Raw genomic sequence first — 11,796 nt, 5'->3', positions numbered from 1 at the left:
TGCCATGAGAGAGAGGGGAAGATTTTACGAGGGGATTTTATGGGTATTATAATCGGAAGGGTGGGATAGGAGGGGAGGGTCAGGTGAGGTTTTAGTACGAGTCTGTCGGGAGTGGGGCCCTTGCTGAATGGATAGTTTTAGCGGTAAGAGGTTTGCTTCGGGTGCTCAAAAAATAGGTTTTTTTTTTAAATTTTAAATTATTAATAAAAATAACAAATGAGCTAAAATAAGAAAGGGTATTTTAGTATTTTAAAATTTTCTTCTAATCTATTCCTCAATACAAATGGGAGAACGCAATATTACTATTCATGCTACAGTAATACTACAGTGACATTTGCTGTAGCATTTATAACTGCTCCGAACGTGAAACTGGATACTGTAGTTTTTTTAAAAATATTATTGTAATAGTTAAAACCGGAATTACTGTAGCGGGGAAAAAATATGTCGTGCTTTGCACGGTGTTCACCCTAGTTGCTTTGTATCCTAAACACAACCATTCTCTTCCTCTCGTCTCTGTTCCGCCGCACAAAAGAAAGAAAAAGGAAAAGAAATCAGAGAGAGAGGAAGAAGCCGACCATAGGAGGTTACCGATCTCTAAGCGAGATCACCGCCGACAAAATCTCCGCCGTCAGAATCCCATCCGACAAAGTGGAGATCCTCCACCACGAGCTCTGCCACGTGATTTCCCCCTTTCTTTTTTCTTAAACAAAACCCTAGTTCCGTTCAATTCCGCTGAAGTTTTACTTTCGGACACTGTCGAAGCATCAATAAAAATTAGCTTCTTTCTCCACTCCCTGAGAGAAATCAGAGTCCGAAGCATCAAGAGAAATCAGAGTCTCTTTCTTAGCCACGGAGAGTTTGACCAAGATCAAGGTATGTAATCACTCGTTAGAACCCTAAGTTTTTCTCTGATTGTGGGAAATTTCATAACATATTGTTTCCTAATCTTTGAATGGTATTGATTTGAAATTAGGAACATTTAGGGGCTGTTTGGTTGCACACTTTTTGAGAAAATTTTTCTCAAAACATCTGACAATGGTAAATTTGTAATTAAAAGTTTTCCAGAGATTTCTGTAAATTATGTTTGGTTCAACAAAAAATTTACAGAAATATTTTCTATAAAATATCAAAACCTACCAAAATTTACAAAAAGTAATTTCCTCTCAAAATGAGAGGAAATCAACAGAAATCTGACACATACCATATTTAATTAAAAACCTACCAAATCTTGTTATTTTCTATAAAGTTATGAGCCAATTTTTTTGTTTTGAACCAAACAAACAAAGTATAAAAAATAAGAAAATTGGTACTTTTTAATTTCTCTAAACTTTTCCTATAATTTTTTTAAGAAATACAAGGAAATTATATTTTAGGTGGAAAACATTTCCTATAATTTCTAGAAATTGAACCAAACACCCCCTTATTTTCAATACTAAAACTGTCTATTTTGTTGGTTTGATCTTGTATGCGCACTTAGGGTTTAGTTAGGGTAAAATTCAAATTTTATGCAAGTTTTTAATTGTTGTTGATAAAAATTGGTTAATGTTATTTAGCATGAAATTTGTTGTTAAATTTTGGTTGATTAGAAATTTATTGATTTATATATGTTAATAAATTCTAGAAGATGATTTCAGAACCTTGTTTTTAGAACATTGGTTTCTATCAATGAACAATATTTAATAGGGCTAATATTTTGCTGCATGACTAGTTTTTTTACTAATGTCTTATTAAATAATATGCATGTCAAGTGAATCCTGAGGCTCATCCTTAATGGAATACGAGGACATAATTCTGAATTCTTATACCACTGAAAATGAATGGTATGAGTTTTATAATTCATATGCCAATTTGAATGGTTTTAGCATTCGAAGGGATAAAGTGAGATATGATAAAATAACAATCTTTACTATCGCAAATTTGTTTGTTTTAAAGAAGGAATTCGTGAAACTAAGTATATTGATAGAGCTAATAGAACATATAATGAACGATCATTATCCAGATGCAATTGTGATGCATGTCTTGATTTTTTTTTATAATGAAACACAGAGATGGTTTGTTTATAGTTTAATGGATATGCATAATCATGAGCTTGCACGCCCGGATGAAGTTCCTTTTCTTCGCTCTCAACGAAGAGTTAATGATGTACAAATGAAAGAAATTCATATGCTAGCACAATGCAACATTCCTAAAAATAAAATTATGGATTTTATGGAGTATAGAGACGGAGGTTATGAGAAGGTTGATTTTATTAGAAAAGATATTTATAATAAGTGGGGTAAAATATCATGAAGAATAATAGAACAGGGAGATGCACAAACTATATTGAATATGATGGAACAAAGAAAAAGGAAAGATGTAGATTTTTTCTATTTGAATAAAACTGACGATGAAGGCTATCTTACACATTTGTTTTGGGCTGATTCTTAATTAAGAGTTGACTATGAAGCTTTTGGTGATGTTTTATTATTTGATAATGCTTATCGAACAAGAAATATGACATGTCTTTCATACCATTTATTGGTTTAAACCATCACTGGAGAACAATAATATTTGGATGTGGTAGTAATAAAACAACTGCGAGCTACATTTGGTTGTTGAAGGCATTTAAGATAGTGATGTGTCAAAAAGAACCTTTGTTTGTCATTACCAACAGTGATAGTGTCATGCGTGAAGCTATTATCACATAGTTTCCAGACGTAAAGCATCAGCTGTGTTCTTGGCATATAGAAAAAACTTATATAACAATATAAGAAACCGTTAGGTTAGAGCTGTCTTCCAAGACCCTATTTTAAGAAAATATACAGTCGAAGTGTTTGAAAATAAGTGGAAATAGCTTCTTGCTAATAAGATAGGTAATAAAGAGAAAAAATGGCTACTAAGAATGTATGAAAAAAATATTTTATGGGCTGCTACCTACTTACATGGGCACACTTTCTTAGGTCTTAGAAGTACACAACGCATTGAAAGTATAAATTATATTCTGCACAAATATCTCAACTATAGCATGACTCTTGTTGATTTGATTCATCACTATGATAGATGTGTTTTAGGTGCTCGTCGAAACGAGGCAACAGATGACTCTAAAGCCTCCAAATTTACTCCATATCTGAGAAATTGTACAAGAAAATTAGAGTTACATGTTGCTGATGTTTATACACCTATTATTTTTTATCTAATTCAAATTGACATGCAAAAAGGAAAAATTATTGTATCGTAGGGCACAACATTGTTGATGGACTTCATAACTTTGTTATCGCAATTGACTCAAATCCAGAGGTGCGCACAATAGTTTGTTGTAAATGGGAAAGTGGAAAGTTAGTTAAGTTAACATGTGAATGCTAGCAACTAGAAACAAAAGGAACACCGTGCAGCCATATGTTTTCCTTAATAAAATATCTAAATCTTACATCATTTCCGGAGTGTTGTATTTAGCCACGATGGACTAAAAATGTTAAAGCTGGATTTGCTTCTGATAGACATGACACAGTGAATGAAGTCTCAGGTCATGCAATTAAAAACCAAAAATTGATGAAACTAGCAAAACAAGTGTGTTATAAGGCAGCTAAGTCCGAAGATCAATTTTCTGAGCTTATGAATTTTCTTAATATCAAATTAGCATCATTTAAACTGAAGGAAAATAAATCTGAAGCATGTAAATAACTCAGATGATGGAACATGTGAGATAAATGTAGATGAGGATGGAGATACAACAATCATGCTAGATCCCATCCGAGCAAAGACAAAAGGTGCACCTAGAAAAAGATTAAAGGCATACAGTGAAAAACAAAATAATCGTTGTGGCATGTGCAACCAACAAGGTCATAATATTCGGAGCTGTCCAAGTATTTTAGTAAACAATGTTGATAAACAAGATGTGAATAATGACATCGGGTAATTCTAATTAGATTATGATCATTATATTTTTTTTTGCATATTCTCTTATCTAAAATGTCAAAAATAATTAAGTTATGTCAATTACAGGTGATATTCCCCATCTGAGAAGACATGGTCACAAGAAGACTACAACATGCATTGATTTGAAAAAAACATTATCTTGAAAACTTTACACATTCTAGGTATGTAATATTATTGTACATGCTTATGGTTTATTTTTGGTTTGTATGCCTAGAAAAAAACTAAAGAGTAGAATTATACACAAGCTCTGATAAAATATTACACTACTCAAGTTAAAAAAAAACATCTTTGTTAGCTTTAAACTGGTTCTGTTTAAATAGGTAAAAAAAATTGTACCTGAATGTGAATTCTTCTTATTCTCAGATGCTTGGAAAGTCACGAACTCTTTTCATCAAAGATTACAATCACAGGATTTTCAACTGGCTGGTGGCCTTCTCTCTCGCTACGGTAGTGGTTGAACAATTTATCATCAAGTTCTTTTTGGTAGAGATTGGGGGATGGGTGATGTTCATCTTCCTGGAAACTTGCACAAGGATGTTCTTAGTTCCTTTTGTATGAGTGAGGGATGCCTCACTTTAGGAACTGATCGCCCTCAATAGGAGAGGTGAAACCATGTAATTTCTTTCTTCTAATGATATCTATATTTTGAGGGGAAAATGTCTTGGAGGTCTATGACAGGGATTTGGAGGTTTGTATTGATCCCATCTGAAGGCTTTGGGAGGTTTTCTGGAGAGTGGATAAATATTCTTGGGATTAATATTCATGTGTCTTATTTCTGTTGACAGGGATTAATATTTTTGTGTCTTATTTTTGTCTTGAGATTAATATTATTGTGTCTTATTTCTGTTGAAAGACATGTTTTAATATTCATGTAGCGTTTGTTGTAAAGGAAATGAGATTAAATAGATTCTCTGATGATATTAAGAAAAATATAGTTCATGTCATAGCAAGTTCATTAATATAACTCAACGCCTTTTCAGCAATTCAAATTATATTAAATGCATAGTAATAATTGGATGTCATAAAGACGATAATCAGCAGATAAAGCGCAGTCAAAAATCAAACATGTGAACCTTTACAAAGCCAGGCATTTTGAGTTCAAATCTGTAACAGCAGATCACCTAATATAAATTTGTTGTTTCCTAAAACATGTGAACCTTTACAAACCCATAGGTTACTCTCAGTCACTCCTAGCTCTATCTCCTTCCCCGCCTTCTTTGACATCAATAGTAAAATTATACTCCTGATCACATCCCAAGTAGGAATCGCACATGAAATAAATCATATATGATTTCTCTCCAACTGATTAGGCTCACTATCACCTTTGATCTGCTTTGCAGTGATACCCTCTTAATTACAGCCAAATGATTACAGGTATTGCTCAACAAAATCCAACAAAACATGTTCAGTCATCTCGTTGCTTTAGTATTTGATATAAGTTTGATCTCTTTCTTTATAATCCAACAAAACATGTTCAGTCATCTCGTTGCTTTAGTATTTGATATAAGTTTGATCTCTTTCTTTATATCTTCACATTGGCTAGTTCAGTCATCTCGTTGCTTTAGTATTTGATATAAGTTTGATCTCTTTCTTTATATCTTCACATTGGCTACACTCGGATAGAATGAATTCAGCAATCAAAGTTCTACGAAACCTTTTAATGTAGGCCTAGACAATAAACAAACCATTAAAATTAGCAATCACAAGTAAATACAGTACACGATGTGACGATATTTAGCTTTCATACATGTACATACTAGGCTTATATCAACTCTCATATGACTTCCATCCCAATATTCCATAAACTTTAATGTATAAAGTCCATAGTCAATCCTAATAGTTCAAGTTCATAAAAAGAAACAAAATGTAACTATGTTCATTATAGGATCAATTAAGTATGGAATTGAAGAAAATTTTATGGAATGTCTTATGAATTAATTTATTGCGGTATATTCTGAACTATAGTCCAATCCTAAGTAGTAATATCTACATGCCTTAAGAATGCGGCCACCTCAGGGGATTGTAATTTAGCAACTTCAATACAAGCTTGGATTCCTTGCATCTATAAGATATCAAAAGAGACAATGGTCAAACTTATTCATTCAAAATAATGAATGTGAGTATTTAGTATGTACTTACAAATAACATGCTAACTGTCTTGTATTGTGATTCAACCATTCCACCAAGCATCGAGTTTAGGATTTAGAACTTCCTAATTTGAGGGAGCATAACAATAACATACCAATCTTTTCCTTCACTATTTGTAGGAAAAAAACACCTATAAAAACATGGATAATTAAAAAGACATAGTCATAGAGTTATCAACTGAAATATTTGAGAAACTTTGTAGGGAATATAAACATAATAGTAAATATACCATATCAGATGATATTATTTCACGAACATCATTAGCACATTTTTTATATTATGAAATGATGATGTTACTCCTTGTTGTACATTTCTTTGAAGCAAGCCATATGCGAAGCATGATTGATAGCTAATCTTATTGTTGTCGAAGTTCTGATTACTGCTTAGTAGTCTAAGCAAATATGTATATGCATCAATTATCTGAAAAATATAATTTTAAATCGCCAAGTTACTATTTACATTCACCAAACCAAAGTCAAAATGCAAAGAATAATTTTATGATTACCACAAATGCATTTGATTTTATATAGAATAAAGAATAAGTACCTCATTTGATAACCATGCATCAGTACCAAAGTTTCCACTTGCAAGCAAAGGCTTCAAATATTCTCCAGTGAGAATGATATCACATATTTGAACAAAAGACTTATTTTTCTCTCCTTTACTTACATATGCCTTGTAATAAGTTATAGCAATAAATTCATCATGTGTAAGTCCTTGAGGTAGTATGTCAGGATCTTCCTTTTCTGCTCCTTGAAAAGCAGATATAATTTTCTCTTCATGTGAATGTTAATGTTTATTACGTTGGCACATGTTGATAGTATCCTCAACTTCCTGTGATTTTTTTTTGTGCAAATGACATTTTTTTTTATACACTTCTTAATGGTTTCATATATTCTAATGTAGCTTGAGGCTTCTTGCTGCTTTCCATTTGCTCATTATGAGGTGACACATAAGTCTCACCATTCATCTATTCTGAATCCATATTAGGAGGTTCCATATTTAAATCTACATGAATACTATTTGCTTCAACGTTACTATCATGGCTAGGTGGATTTCTCCTTTCTTTTTCAAATGATTCTCCTTTAAGACTAATGCAAAAATTGCATACTTTTTCTTCAATTCTCTGCATATGATTCTAGAAATAGAGGTTATAAAAATTAAGTTAGGATATGTGTAAAAAAGAAGTTTACAAGTAATATAATGCATAACCAAAATTTTAACCTTTGAATATAATTTGCTTTCTCTAATGTCGGATTTGAGTATAGAAACATCATCTCTCATCTATAAGATAACTTGTGTAATTTCAAGCATAATTTTTTAATATTATTTTCTAAGCAATGCACACTCCGTTCAACGGAAGCCATACGAAATGATAGCATATGTTTGTCCATGTCATCAAATGTTTCATCTGAAACCTCATCATTTTCCTCGTCCTCGTCGTCTTTTTCCTTCTCCTCCTTCACCTCTTATTTTTCTTCTTCATGATTTGGCCTCAAGTTTTGACCATCTTCACCGTTGGATTTATTTTCAAAAGTAGCATAATGTTCCTAAAAACATGTTTACAAAGATAAAATTAAATATAATTGGAAGATTAAGTGGGTACCAAGCTAGATTAAATCTAAATAAAGAACCAATAGTTAAACCTCACATTGCTTTTGGTTGGATGTTGTTGCATGTTCTTCTTCTGAAGCCTGAGTTGTTTCTTGTTGCATGTAAGGCATCACTAAATCAAATAGTACTACTAGCTGTAAGAAAGAACATTAATAATGCACATTTGTGTTTAATAATATAAATTAATCCAAAAAACAAACTAATCATCTACCTTTTTTCTATAATTCATGATACATTTTGTTATCAGCGCGACCAAATAAATTTTCATAGTTCTCTCTTGATGCACTTCTCAGTCCAATATTCCATTATTGGAAGACTTTTAGCATTGTAATCAAAGTCATTACCTGAAAATCTGAAGTGCTCATAATACCATAGCTAATATAAATGACAAGCATATATAGTTATTATGAGATAAAATAGTAAAAATAAAAACTTTAGCTCACTTAAGTTAAAGAATTTACCTGTAACAGAAGCATACACTCATTTACGTACTTCACATTTTTTTCCTCTGACTTGTAATGCTTGAAAATAAAAAGTCAAGAGTGAATCTAGCCCAATTGTATGACGAGATTTTTTTGATATCAACCAAAATGTTTAGATAATATTGGGTATATAATCCTTATCATTTATAGGAGTTAGCACAAGTCCCAGTAATAGAAGCTCAAAAGATCTCTTAAAATGATCGTCTGCTCCATCAAATGAGCTAATACAATTTATAAGGTGTCTGATTGTAATTTTCTTCGTGAATGGTTCAACATAATATTTCAAAATTTATGTGTCAACACTTTCATTGCAAAGGATAACAATATCACCTTCAGCACGTAATCTCATCAAGTAAACGACATCCTTTTCTGAAAGTGACATCTCACAATCTCTTATTTTAATTATACATGTTTCTATATTTATAACAACCGTGCTTTTTGGCTCGCGCTTTAACGCGCGAGCCAACTCGCACATGAAACAGGGGGTGGTCCCCACTGTGTCAGTGGGGACCACCCCCTGTTTCACGAGCGAGTTGGCTCGCGCGTTAAAGCGCGAGCCAAAAATCTTTTTCCTTACCTTAATTATTAACCAATAACAAAGGCAACAACACCTTCTTATATCAGAAATATATAAAATACCTCCCAAACCCATATCCACTATCACTTGTTTTTGTACATCTATTAATCCACTAACGATATTGAACATTTTGGTTAGATTGCAATAAATACCAATAGACTCTTCTCTGACATTTTCTGCATTTAAATTAACTATCAAAAATAAGTACAAGAAAAATAAAATTATAACTCCTAAATAAAACACTTAAATATAAATTCAAGGCTGGTATAAGAATGCAACATATGCTTAAGAGATAAAGGGGTTATCTGCAACTTACTCTTCTCAAAATACAAATTCAAGGCTGGTAAGTGCTAGTCACATATAGACAATATCATTACGAAATGAGCAACTAAATCAAAAGCAGCTGACGCCAGGAAAGAGTCGGAATTCAATGAGTTGAAGCGTTTCTTCCTCGGCACGTACCAGTGGTGTTGGTTTTTGGAAGAAGCGGGAGTCTCGCGGTGACAACGCTCGAGAGATAAAATCCCAGAAGCAATTTATCCTTGTTTATTTTATTAGCTCTTAACATTCCTAAAATTATGGTAGAGAGGGGTTCGTAGGGAGTTTACTCTTCTAAAAGTGATAATCTAGAGGTATTAAATGCTAATAAAATAGTTGAGAAATAATAAGTACTATTGAAGGCATAGGCGAGTTTGATTATCTACAATTTATGCAAAATAGTATTTGGTATAGACAGCTTATTTTACTGGCAAATAAGGGGGCTTTAAACATATTACTCCTTTTATGCTTTTTTTTGCTTTGCAAGAAATATTTAGCCCCTATTTTTGTATGGTGAAGGTCATGGGTCAAGCTTTAAAAAAAAAATCTGGCAACAATTTTCCCAAGGAGTTTCTTATATAGTTCTAAAAGAAAAATATGAACTTTAAAGAAGGAAGACTGAAATAAAGAGGTTTCATAAATTTATAAACCTTGTTATAAACTTAGAGCACAATTATTTTTTAAGTTTTTCATGGACTTCCATCATTGAATATGCTAAGATTTAAACTTTAAGATTAAATTATTTTTCTTTCAGAAGAAAACCATAATTCCCCCGAGAAACCTAATATAAGCCACAACCTTTATTCATAATGTTTTCTGTATAAAAACAAAACAAAGAACTCCACAAATGAACCTCTGACTTGGTCAGGAAAAAAAATGATGACAATGAAAGCCAAAATCTTATCCAGAAAATCACTAGTCAAACCAAGCTCTTTGTACCTCTGAAAGACTTTTGGAATTGTACAATTGACTACTAAATTCCTGAATGATCACCGAACAACAAAAACTCCATCTATAAAGTTGAATATCAACTAATTAAAATATGATATGAGTGATAGGATTCAACAAACTTGTGTAAAATTCAAAAACATATGAACTGAGTTGCAATTCTTACACTAGATGGACATATCAAAGAACTAGGTTTGTCGATCGGACAAAAAAAATCCGTCTTTATATAGAGAAAATGAATGCTTACTGAATTGAAGAATGAGAAATTTAAGGGCTTAACAACTACTATATAATTAAAATTTTTTAAAAAGGAAAAAGAAGAGGGTACCTTTCATGGCGTTCTCTTCACGAGAATTTTTGGAGGCGGTGCTTTTTCTTCTAATGGAAAGTGTGGAGATAACGTGGTAAAATTATAAAGTGAAATATTAGTTAATTGAAGAATTCTAACTAATCATAAATTCTGTTTCTCCCCTAAATTGTATTTCCTAAAATAGCTTTTTTACCTAATTGAAATTATACTTACTTACAATTTTGGGTGTGGAGCACATCATAACCGTCAAATCTATCTACCTAGAATTTTGAGAGCTATTTTTAAGGAATTTATTTATAGATATGCCACCGGTGCTCCAAAAAATCTCTATGGAGCACCGAAGTTGTAGGCTTAGGGGGGTGTTTGGTTCAATTTCTATAAATTATAAGAAATGTTTTCCATCCAAAATATGATTTTCTTGTATTTCTTAAAAAAAATTATAGGAAAAGTTTTGAGAAGGCAAAAAATATCAATTTTCTTATTTTTTTTACTTTGCTTGTTTGGTTCGAAACAAGAAAATAGCCCATAACTTTATAGAAAATAGCAAGATTTCCTATAATTTATAGAAATTGAACCAAACACCTCCTAAATTTATAAAAAATTATCAACTTTATAGAAAAGTGTCAATGTGGTGTCAGATTTCTGGGTAATTTTTGCCCGTTTTGAGAGGAAATTGATTTCTTTAAATTTTGGTAATTTTTTGTACTTTACAGAAAACAATTTTTGTAAATTTTTTCTGAACCAAACATAGTTTACGGAAATCTACAGAAATTTTTAATTACAGAATTGTCATTGTCAGATATTTTGAGAAAACTTTTCTTTAAAATTGTGCAACCAAACACCCCCTTAGTGGTAATCTTATTTTTTGGGGTTCTTGCGTATATACCCTTCACATCTTAGATATTTGTAGACTTGCCCTCTAAATCTTGATATTCGAAAAATTTCCCCTCAATTCTCTCACGTTGATTTGTCCTAGCTTTATGATATTAGTTTTTAAACAAAAAGTTATTGTAAATCAATAAGAAATAATTGAAAATTTTGACATTGCTTTGTTTAAAATTAAAATTTAAACAGTCTAAAGTCAGAGAGGTAGAAAGACCGAAGATGCAAGTTTTAAGAAGTAATTTTGCAAATACCATGATTTAGTAGAGAATTTTGTAAATATTGAAGATTTGAGGTATGTGTATGCAAAATGCCCCTATTATTATTGGCACGTTTTTGTAGACCTGAGTCACGTGTCACGTGAGCTCGAAGTCTAATAAGCCCCTAAACTTTAATCAACGTTTCTAAAAAGACCTCAAATAGTCTATTAAGTCCCTAAAGTTTATCTAGTTTTTCTATGATCCTTTCAAACTCTTGTTTTAATCTACTAAGCCCTTAAAGTTTTTTATTTTCATTCTATTTAGCCCCTAGTTTAACATTACTATAAAAGGGTATAATTGCCTTATTGATTTTTTAGGGAAGTGAATATTGTCATCCTCACT

The sequence above is a fragment of the Asparagus officinalis genome, chromosome 7 (assembly GCF_001876935.1).
Source record: "Asparagus officinalis chromosome 7, Aspof.V1, whole genome shotgun sequence".
NCBI classification, from domain to species: domain Eukaryota; kingdom Viridiplantae; phylum Streptophyta; class Magnoliopsida; order Asparagales; family Asparagaceae; genus Asparagus; species Asparagus officinalis.
This window is presented reverse-complemented; position numbering follows the sequence as displayed.